This window comes from Somniosus microcephalus, unplaced genomic scaffold (genome assembly GCF_052327205.1).
Source record: "Somniosus microcephalus isolate GS21.2 unplaced genomic scaffold, FLI_Smic_1.0 unresolved_chr5, whole genome shotgun sequence".
NCBI classification, from domain to species: Eukaryota; Metazoa; Chordata; class Chondrichthyes; order Squaliformes; family Somniosidae; genus Somniosus; species Somniosus microcephalus.
This window is the reverse complement of record NW_028225183.1, coordinates 9,218,373-9,229,750: the sequence shown is the minus strand read 5'-3', so window position 1 is coordinate 9,229,750 and position 11,378 is coordinate 9,218,373. Positions and strand designations below refer to the sequence as shown.

General features: G+C 51.5%; 1 non-coding gene across 1 annotated transcript; it reads left to right on the top strand.

Annotated features, from left to right (window-relative positions):
- The first annotated feature begins 7,198 nt into the window (after window positions 1–7,198).
- LOC147087484 (U1 spliceosomal RNA) lies at window positions 7,199–7,362 on the top strand. The gene has a single exon (XR_015075544.1). It is a non-coding gene; the product is annotated as a U1 spliceosomal RNA (small nuclear RNA).
- Window positions 7,363–11,378: the final 4,016 nt, after the last annotated feature.

The following is an 11,378-nucleotide window of genomic DNA, read 5'->3' as shown; positions in this document are numbered from 1 at the left end:
GGCCGGATTGACAATAAGGCCATGTTGGCTGAGTCGGGCGAAAAGTGTACGTAAATGGGCCATGTGAGCTGGGTCCACTTTAGAAAATATAGCGTTTCCAGCCAGATGAGCCGAAAAATCTTGGATTTGGGGAAAAGGGTACCTGTCCGGTGTCGTGGCATTGTTTAAACGTCTGTAATCCCCGCAAGGTCGCCATCCGCCACTTGGTTTGGGTACTATGTGCAGTGGGGAAGACCAAGGGCTGTCCGAACGCCAGATGATTTCGAGGCGCTCCATGGTCTGGAAATCATTCTTTGCGGCTGCCAGCTTGCCGGCTTCTAATCACCACGGCTGAGCGTAAACTGGTGCTCCGGTCATGGCGATGTGGTGCTCCACCCCGTGCCGAGTGCTTGCAGCCGAAAAAGTGGGCCTGGTGAGCTCCGGCAATTCGCCGAGCAGGCGCGTAAAGCCGTCTTGTGAAGGAACCGCGCAGGCCACCGACCAGGACATGGCTTTGCTGCAGTGGCAGGGCACTGCATGGAAAGTGGACGCATTAATGTGTCGGCAGTGTTGGACGTCGACCTGCAGACCGTTGGCGCAGAAAAATCGGCCCCCAGGATGGCCTGTGAGACCTTGGCTGTAATAAAGTCGCAGACAAAACATTGACCGGCGAAGGTTAAGTTTGCCGTCCGTTTCCCGAATGTATGCATGGCAGTGCCATTAACTGCCACGAGGGAAGGCCCGTGGCTGCCGGATAGTAGGTCCAGCTTTGAAGCCGGGAGGAGGCTGCACTGTGAACCAGTGTCACACAGGAATCGGCGGCCTGTGACGGAATCCGTAACATAAATGAGTTAGCCCACTGAGCCCGCCACCATAGCTAACTTGCTGTGCTTTTCAGACCTTGTCATCCGTCTGGGAGGACGCGGGCTTGTTGGAGTTTTTTTTTGTATTCTTGAGGGAAACTGCAAGGAGGCCAGCAGCATCGAGCTTTGGCGCCAAAACGGGCGTGGTACACGCACCATCCTGCCGGGGGCGGGCTGGTTTTCTCTCGCGTGGGGGAAAGGTGCCTCGCAGCTGCACAACATTGCTGAGTGACAGTAAAAATCTTGTCTGCCTCTGCAGCGAGTTCAGCACCGTCTGTGATGGCTGTGTTGGCCAATGCCGCCTAAACTGGTTCGGGTAGCTGACAGAGGAAAAGCTCACGGAATAAGAAGCATTGGGGTTCCGCACCCAACAGCATGAGCATTTGACTCATCAGCTCTGACGGTTTTGAGTCTCCGAGGCCCGGCATGGAAATAAGCTTGCGTGCCCGCTCTGACTTAATAAGATCAAATACCTGTGGCAAACGGGCTTTAAGCGCTTCATATTTGCCCTCCTCCGGTGGGCTTCCAAGGATGCTGATGACCCGCGAGGCCGTGGCACTGTCGAGAGCGGCAACCACGGAATAATAACGGGTCGCATCCGCTGTGACCTCCTGGAGAGCGAACTGTGCTTCTGCCTGGATAAACCATGCTGCTGGCTGCTGTTCCCAGAACTGCGGCAGTTTAAGGGCGATGGCGTTCGTGTTCATCCTCGACGAAAGTTGTCTGACGAGATCGGGGTCACCAATGTAGGAACGGAGGTTCCTATCTGATTAAAGGCATTCGACTCGATGAATCAAATCAACAGGTTTTAATGAACAACGAAGTTAGCAGGGAAACTACAGGAGAAACGGTATACAGGTCTATACAGCTTGCTGGGCACTCGACGACTACTGGAAGATTCTGGAAGCTGACGTCATGACGTCATCACGTTCTTCGCGCCACTGGTGGTCACGTGAGCAGCGTCATGACGTCATCACGTGGAGTGCAGGAAAACACAATACATTACAGTTAACAGGCAGTTTAAAGGTGCAGTCTGCGGTTGCACTATACTGTAGTTAAAGGGATAATTACCAATTGTTCTGAGACCCTTGGTGGCTCTGCCACAGGCGCACCCCCAGAATCCACTTTAACAGACATTGTTAACCGAGTGGGAGGCTTAATTATCCTGGCCGAACGGCGACGGAACTCAGGCAGCGGAAACGGGGCGTTATTCGAAGAACCAGTGCCGAATTGCGATGGAAGTGGCGTCTTGGGCGAGGCAGAAATGGTAGTCAGGGGTGCAGGCGTCATGACGTCATCACGTGGAGTGCAGGATAACACAATACAGTACAGTTAACAGGCAGTTTAAAGGTGCAGTCCGCGGTTGCACATTACTGTAGTTCAAGGGATTATTACCAATTGTTCTGAGACCCTTGGTGGGTCCGCCACAATAGCACCTTTAACGTAGTTAAAACGTCCCAAGACACTTCACAGGACTATTATGAGACAACAATGAGAAACCCGCTTATACAAAAGAAGGCAGGTTTATTGGTGAAATATTTCAACCACAGTGAGTGAATGTGACAAGTGATGAAGACTTGATGCTCCAGAACCTCACTATGTCCCTATCGGTCTTTATGGGCAAAATTTGAAAATTGTTTTTTCAAACACATCAGATGCCAATTTATTTTTCATATGAAGATATGACAAATATTTACTTCAGATGCAAAACATATAAGGAGAGATTTATTTCCAGAGAACATTCCGTGGCCTGAAGGAAAGTTACTGAGGGAGCGTTCCTTTCCTTTTAAGGGCAATATGCAAATATGCATGTCCAGCTCTTTTAATTGCAGTGTTTTGTCAAAGGGTATATCATTATATTGTTGAGATACCGCGGCAAACGTGGGAGTCGAGACCAGAGCTAGTAAATCAGAACAGCTTTTTATTTCAGCCTCATGGCAAAACAGGAAATGGAAGAGCCTGCGCCTGACTTAAATACTCCCCAGACAGGAAGTGCTCCCGGCAGCCTGTCCCTGTGGGAAACAAGTTGCTGGAGGAAAGGGCCCCCGGTTGGGGGCGTCTGCTTAAACTGTCCATACCGCCGTGAGCGGATTGTGTCCAGTGGTGGCGTGTCGCCACAGAGATCCCCCCAGAATCCGCTTAGGAGGAGTGGACGAGTCGTGACGGTGGTCTGATGGTTCTGCCGCAGCGGCTCTGCGTGATCGCCAGTCTAGTTGTCGGGGCCTGGCAGTTTGCCGCCGGCTGTGCTGGCTTGCTGGCGGGATGGCCTCTAGTTGGAGGCCGGGCCACGGGGACCTGTTCCCCTGGTTCTGTGTGTGCTGGTTTGAGCCGGTCGATGGAGACTGTCTCGACCATGTCGCCGGGTCGCAGCTTGAAGACCTTGTCCCCAGTTAGTAGTACTTCATACGGTCCATCGTACGGGGGTCGCAGGGGTCCACGGTGCACGTCGTGTCGCACGAAGATGAAGCGCGCCTGCTGTAAATTTGGCGGTACGTGAGGTGCGAGTTTGCCGTGTCGGTTGACCGGAAGTTGGGCGAACTGCTGAGCGGAAGAGAAAAAGTTGAGCCGCTGCTGGTCGGCTGACCAAGGCGTGGTAGCCTCTGGAAGGAATTCGCCTGGGATGCGCAGCCGTTGTCCGTAGACTAACTCCGCTGCCGAGCACTGGAGGTCTTCTTTGACCGCGGTGCGTAGGCCTAGTTGTACCCACGGTAGGCGGTCAGTCCAGGCACTGTCCTGCAGGCTGGCGCGGAGTGAGGCCTTGAGTGACCGGTGGAAGCGTTCACAAAGCCCGTTGGCTTGTGGGTGGTATGCCATGGTTCGGTGGAGCGTCACACCGAGGTTGCATGCTGTGGCCGTCCAGAGTTCGGAGGTGAACTGGGCGCCTCTGTCGGAGGTTATGTCAGCTGGAACGCCGAACCTCGCTACCCAGGTGTTAACGAATGCCCTGGCGATGTCGGCTGTGGTGGTGGAGGTCAGCGGCACTGCCTCAGGCCAGCGTGTGTAGCGGTCGACCATCATGAGGAGATAAATCTGGCCTTGCGATGGCGGCAGGGGCCCGACGATGTCGATGTGTAAGTGGTCGAAGCGGCGGCTGGGTACCTCGAAGTTTCCCAGGGGTGCTTTTGTATGCCGTTGTACCTTAGCCCGTTGGCAGGCGAGGCAGGAGGTGGCCCAAGTCCGAACATCTCTGCTGAGGCCGCGCCAGACGAAATGCTGGGAGAGGAGTTTGATGGACGTGCAGGAACCTGGGTGGGAGAGCCCGTGGAGCGTGCCAAAGACGCGGCGGCGCCACGTTTCAGGGACGACCGGCCTGGGTTGGTTGAGTGTGACGTCGCAAGTAACTGCCGTGGCTTCGGCCCGTGTGTGACCTTGGCTAGGCGTAGCCCTGGCAGGCTGGTAGTCGCCGAGAGGAGGTCTGGGTCCATGAGCTGGGCTGCTGCTAGTTGCGCGTAGTCGACCGCAAGGTGATTCGCGCAGATGGCGGGACGGTAAAGGCAGTCGGCGACAATGTTGTCTCTACCGGAGACGTGCTGGATGTCCGTGGTAAACTCGGACATGGCCGCGAGCTGGTGTTGCTGCCGAGCGGAACAGGGTTCGGTGTGCTTGGCCATCACGTATGTGAGTGGCTTGTGGTCCACGTATGCGGTGAAGGGGCAGCCTTCCAGGAGGAACCTGAAATGGCGGACCGACAGGTGGAGCGTGAGAAGCTCGCGGTCGAAAGTGGAGTATTTGACCTCTGGGGGGCGCAGTTGGCGGCTGTAGAAGGCAAGTGGCTGTCACGCGCCATTAACCCACTGCTCGAACACGGCCCCGACCGCGTGGTTGGAGGCGTCGGTGGTGAGCGCGACCCGGGCGTCGGCCCTCGGGTGCGCGAGCAGAGTGGCGTCGGCGAGCGCGTTTTTGGTGGCATCGAAGGCGGCTGACGTGTCAGTGGTCCAGGCTATGGCCATCTTGCCGGTTTTACCTCGGAGGGAGTTGTACAGTGGCTTCATGAGGGCTGCAGCTCTGGGGATGAACCTGTTGTAGAAGTTTACCATCCCGAGGAACTCCTGGAGGCCCTTGATGGTTGTGGGGCGGGAGAACTGCTGGACGGCCTGCACCTTGTTGGGCAGGGGGACGGCCCCAGCAGGGGTGATGTGGTGACCGAGAAAATCAATCTCGGTTAGGCCGAATTGGCACTTCGCCGGGCTGAGGATGAGCCCGTGTTGGGCTAGGCGCCCGAACAGGACGCGAAGGTGTTCGAGGTGTTCCTGTTTGGAGGAGCTGGCCACGAGAATTTCGTCTTGATAGACGAATAGGAAGTTCACGTCCCGCAGGACCGAGTCCATAAGGCGCTGGAAAGCCTGGGCTGCATTCTTGAGGCCGAAGGGCATCCTCAGGAACTCGCACAGGCCGAATGGGGTGATGACGGCCGTTTTGGGGATGTCCGCGGGGTGTACGGGGACTTGGTGGTAACCGCGCAGCAGGTCGACTTTGGAAAAGACGGTTCATCCAGCCAGTCGGGCCGAGAAGTCCTGGATGTGAGGCACCGGGTATCGGTCGGGGGTGGTGGCGTCGTTAAGGCAGCGGTAGTCCCCACAAGGGCGCCAGCCTCCGCCGGGCTTCGGGGCGATGTGGAGGGGCGAGGCCCAGGGGCTGCTGGAGCGGCGGATGATGCCGAGTTGTTCCATGGTGGTGAACTCGGCCCGCGTGATTTCCAGCTTGGCCGGGTTGAGCCTGCGGGCATGGGCAGAAACTGGAGGGCCGGTGGTGGGGATATAGTGCTCCACCCCGTGTTTGGCGGCTTTGGCCGAAAAGGTCGGGTTTGTGAGGGCGGGAAACTCGGCTAGGAGTGCCGAGTAGTCGTCCACGGCCCTGTCGAGGCAGCAGGTCGTCAGGCCGGCCGAACGGTCCGGGGTAAAGGCGCCGGGGATGGTGGCCATAGTGTTGGCGTCGACGAGGCAGTGCCTCGGAATGTCGACAAGGAGGCCGTGGGCGCGTAGGAAGTCAGCGCCGATGAGTGGGCAGAGGACCTCGGTGGTGAGGAACTCCCAGCGGTAGCGGCGGCCCGCGAGGTCGAGCGTGACCATGCGGGTGCCATATGTGCGGATGTCCGAGCCATTGGCAGCAGCCAGCATGATACCTCGTGTGCCACGTTGGATTTCGAGGGTGGAGGCGGGGGTGATGCTGTGCTGGGACCCTGTGTCGCACAGAAATCGGCGGTTGGTTCTGTCGTCAGTGACGTACAGTAGAGGCCCCTTTTGCCCCACGGCCATCGCGGGGGCCGGTGCGGGGGGGGAATTGAAGGTACACTGTGGCGTGCAGCATTGGGCCTTCGTGCCAAAGCGGGTGTGGTAGTAACAGTGGCCCGGAGTGGTAGGGCGGGCGGGCCTGGTGGGCCGGGGAGACCGCGTGGTCATTGCCGCGAGGTCGGGCGTGACGTTGCGCGTGGACTGTGCAGAGAGCAGCCGGTCGGCCATTTCTGCTATGTCATTCAGGTCCGTGGAGCCGGACTCCATAATGAGCGGGCGGATGCTGGCAGGAAGCTGCCGAATGAAAAGCGTGCAAAAGAGGGCGCCGGGGGGCTTGTCGTCCATGAGGGACAGCATGTGGGAAAGCAGGTCTGATGGTGAAGCATCACCGAGACCGGGGAGGTCAAGGAGTTGGCAGTGGCGCTGGTAAGAGGACGTTTGAAATTTTTTAAGGAGCGCAGCCTTCAGATGTTCGTACTTGCCAGTCTGTGGTGGGCCCTGCAGCGCTGCCCAAACTTTGGGGATGGTAGCGTACATGAGCGAGGAGACGAGGTAGTCGTACTTCGTGGTGTCGCTTGTGATGCCTTTCAGCCGGAATCTGGACTCGGCTTGAACGAATCAGGCTTCGGCCAAGTTTTCCCAAAAGTCTGGTAATTTAACCGTGACTGCGTTTGTATCCGCCATGCTAGCTTTGGATTCGTCCTGAGCGTCGGGGTCACCAGTGTTGTGATACCGCTGCAAACGTGGGAGTCGAGACCAGAGCTAGTAAATCAGAACAGCTATTTACTTCAGCCTCATGGCAAAACAGGAACTGTAAGAGCCCGTGCCTGACTTAAATACTCCCCGGACAGGAAGTGCTCCCGCCAGCCTGTCCCTGTGGGAAACAAGTTGCTGGAGGAAAGGGCCCCCGGTTGGGGGCGTCTGCTTAAACTGTCCATACCACCGTGAGCGGATTGTGTCCAGTGGTGGCGTGCCGCCACAATATATTGCAATATTTTAGCAGAATTGACATGAGAAAACAGCAGCACTTTCTGAATGAAGGGGAATTTTGATTATAAAAATGAGTCGTTGGGACGGTAAAAGGCAGTGAATGTTGTGGCGCGGCAATGTGTGCCAATGAAAAGCATATTTACCTGGCAGCAGAAAAACCATGATTATGAAGGTGGTTCTTCCAGGCCGAGGCTAGCCCATTGCACTTTGTTTCTGCTGACGCCTGCGATGTCTATAAATGTGGGATACTCGACTGCAAAATTTGTGGTAGTGTGGGACTGCGTTTGTGCTATTCCCCTGGCTTTACAATTAAAGTTAGATTTTTCAACTAACCTCTCAAATGTACTGTTATTTTGCTTTAAATCCTAACTTTTCTTTGTTCCCGACAGTGGGAACTGCAATGCAAAACGGGCTTTCTCCAAATCACAGCCTATTCAGATCCACTCATAAGCGATTCCCAAAGCTCACATTTCACTTCCTCTCTATGCTCACATTTATATTCATTCTTACAACTAAGAAATTAAATATTTTGCACAAAAACTTAAAAATTATTCACTCTTACAATTCCACACGTACAACCAGACTTTCAAAGCTGCATGCCAACTCTACACTTTGGCAAAACGTTTAACCTTGTTAACTGCAGATACAAGGATACAGCACAGAACCAGTTCATTCGGCCCATCGTACCTCTGCTGGCTCTTTCAAAGGGCTATCCAATTAATCATACACCTCTGTTCTTTCATCAAATCACTGCAAATATTTTGCCTTAAAATTATATCCAAATTATCTTTTCAACATTACTATTCAATTTGCTTGCACCACCCTTTCATGCAGTGCATTCCAGGCACTCACAACAATTTGCCGCATCACCTTTTTTTTTGCCTCCTCGAGGGGTAGGCAGGGTGAGGAGGCGCATCACCCTACTGGCTGTTTTGCAAATTTTCTTAAATATGTGTCCCCTGGAACTGACACTGGAAACAGTTTCTCCTTATTGACTTGTTATCTTGTATTTATATAGAACGTTTAACGTAGTAAAACGTCCCAAGGCAGTCCACAGGAGCGTTATCAAACACATTTTCACACCCTGCCGCACAAGTAGATATTAGGACATAAAAACCGAAAATGCTGGAAATACTCAGCAGGTCAGGCAGCATTTGTGGAGAGAGACTAACAGTGTTAACTTTTCAGGTCGATGACCCTTCGTCTGAACTGTAACAGTGATTAATTCACTGCCACTTCTCTTCTAAGAATGCCCACCTTTGTAACGCTCTGCCCTCTCTCCAACAACTCTGTTACACTCTCCACAGATGCTGCCTGACTTGCTGAGTATTTGCAGCATTTTCGGTTTTTATTTCAGACTTCCAGCATCCACAGTATTTTGCTTTTGCATTTGAGATATTAGGACAGATGACCAAAAGCTTGGTCGAAAAGGTAGGCTTTAATGAGCGTCTTAATGCAGGAGACAGAGAGACGTGGTGCAGTTTCATGAGGGAATTCCAGAGTTTAGGTCCTAGGCAGCTGAAAGCACGCCCGTCAACGGTGGAGCAAATAGAATAGGAATACGCAAGAGGCCCGAATAGCAGGAGCGCAGAGTTCAAAGGAAACATGAGGAAAAAATATTTACGTAGTGTGTGGACTGCATCTGGATTTTACTGCCTGAAAGTGTGCTGGAGGCAGTTTCAAATGCGGCTTTCAAAAGGGAATTGTATATGGACCTGAAAGGAAAAAAAATACAGGGCTATGGGGAGAGGATGGGGCAGTGGGACTGGCAGAACTGCACTTTCAGAGAGATGGCACGGGCACGACAGGACGAATGGGCTCCTTCTGTGCTGCAACCATTCTATTATATGATCTCGGAGAGTTGTAGGCAGTGGTCCCTCTAATTTGTCTTTTGTCCCACCCGGCCCCATCAGCGGGCTGTGCGGCCTATTCAAAGTTCTGCACGTGCATATTTTTTCTATTTAAAAGCCAGCTCACTGGATGCACGAGATCTGCAGCATACTGCGTTTACGCGTGGCCTTGAAGTTCGTATTGGTTGTGGTGTGCATTGCTTGGAGCTTGCAGTGAAAGAGAGGGGCGAGCCCGTGGAGAGATTGGAAAACAAGCGAATTTTAAAGTCGAGGCTTTACTGGACCGTGACCCAAAGCAGGTCATCGAGCACAGGGGGTGATGGGTGAACGAGACTTGGTGCGAGTTACGATACGGGCAGCAGGGTTTGTGGAGAAGTAACCCTTTCCTTTTACTTGTTTATTTATTGATGAATGTGTGTGGTTAGAACCATGCGGCCTCTTGAACCATAAAAATCTATTGATCACAGCCTTGAATATACTCAAACACTCAGCATTCACAGCCCGCTGGGGCAGAGAATTCCAAAGATGCCGACCCTCTGAGTGAAGACTTTCCTCCTCATCTCGGTCTTAAATGGACTACCCCTTATCCTGAGAGTATGCCCCCTAGTTCTAGACACTCCAGCCAAAGGAAACAACCTCTCAGCATCTACCTTTTCAATCCCTTTCAGAATCTTGTATGGTTCGATGAGATCACCTCTCATTCTTCTAAACTCCCGAGAGTATAGACCCATCTCTCATCATCGGATAGACCTGTCATGTTGCTTGCAAAGGAAAATGCCACGGTTCTTAGCTGGTCCTGGTGATATTCCCTGCTACAGAACATCATTTTGATTAAAGGCAGGACTGAAACGGATCAGGAGAATCCTTACTGGAAGCACTGACCATGCTGGAGGAAGTCAGGATTGCTGCACTGTTGGCTCGAATACTTCAATATTTCCGGTGCCTCCCTTACATATAACAAAATTAAGGAACATTTATTTTCCACCTCCTTCTCTAAGCTCTTAATGTGGCTTTTCCTTATATCATTTTATTACTATTATTATACTGAATGATCCTACTGAAATGAGTGAGAAAGATTGCAAACAGCAATAACAACTTGTATTTATATAGCGCCTTTAACGTAGTAAAAACGTCCCAAGACACTTCACAGGACTATTATAAGAAGCAAAATTTGAAATCCGCCTAAGCAATAGAAGGTAGGTTTACTGGTGAATTATTTCAACCACAGTGAGTGAATGTGACAAGTGATGAAGATTTGATGGGCCAAAACCTCACTATGTCTCTATCGGTCTTTATTGGCAAAACTTGAAAATTGCTTTTTCAAACAAATCAGATTTTGAATTACTGTTCGTATGAAGCTATGACGAACATTTATTTCTGATGCAATAAATAAAAGGAGAGATTTATTTCCAAAAAACTTTCTGTGGCCTGAAGAAAAGTTAATGAGGGAGCGTTCGTTTCCTTTTAAGGGCAATATGCAAAAACGCATGACCGGCTCTATATTATTGCAGATTTTTGTCAAAGTTTATATCATTATATATTGCAATATTTTAGCAGAATCGACATGAGAAAACAGCAGCACTTTCTGTGTTCTGGACTTGTTAGGTGTAGGTAGCAACCCTAGTGGTTGTTATTGTATAGCAGCGTGTTATTTGACCTTCTTCCTGTCTGCATCGGAAGTAATATACGAGGAAGTGGTTTCTCAGTTGTGAACAAGGCAGCTTGTTTTCTATGCTCCTCCATCCTTCCTTATATTCTAGGCAAGACGCAATGTTTGTCAGTATCCTTGTTTGGTAACATAATAACTACCTTTTCGGTGTAGTATTTTGACAATACTTTGTCAATAAGAAGTTTATTAGCTGCTAGCTACTGAGGGTTAGCTTCAGTGCTATTTACTTATACATTTGCCTAATTACCTGTGTTGAGCAGTCTTTTCTGTTTTCATAAACATTTTTTTGCATCTTATGTAACATCTAATGTAGAGTACTTACCTCTGTGTTCAAAACATACGTTGTCTTTGTTTACAATTTCACACTTTTATTCAAGTAAAGCTTCAAAGCAACACCCTGTTTCAAATAACGCAGTGGGAGGCTGGAGCCAGATCGAGCGGGTCTGAAGTGGGTTCACTCCCATTCCTTTAGGAGATGTGACACGACGAGTGAAAAATCTCTCCTGATTGGCTCCTCCATTCTCGAAGGAGACAAAAAGTAACTAAAACATGCTGAATCCCGGGATCGAAGCAGGGGCCATTAAATTTGCAGTCGAACGCTCTCCCAATTGAACTATTTCAGCTTCACAGCAAATTCGATGTTGTGTCATTCTTTTGGACGTTTTTCTAACCCCGGGTGGAATTGCTCCTCGCTCTCATTCCTCACTCTGGTCAACGTGACCCGACATGATCTCGGAGCTCAGGTTGTGTAAATGTAAAACTGGGGTGTTGATAAGGATACATAGGTGACACAGCA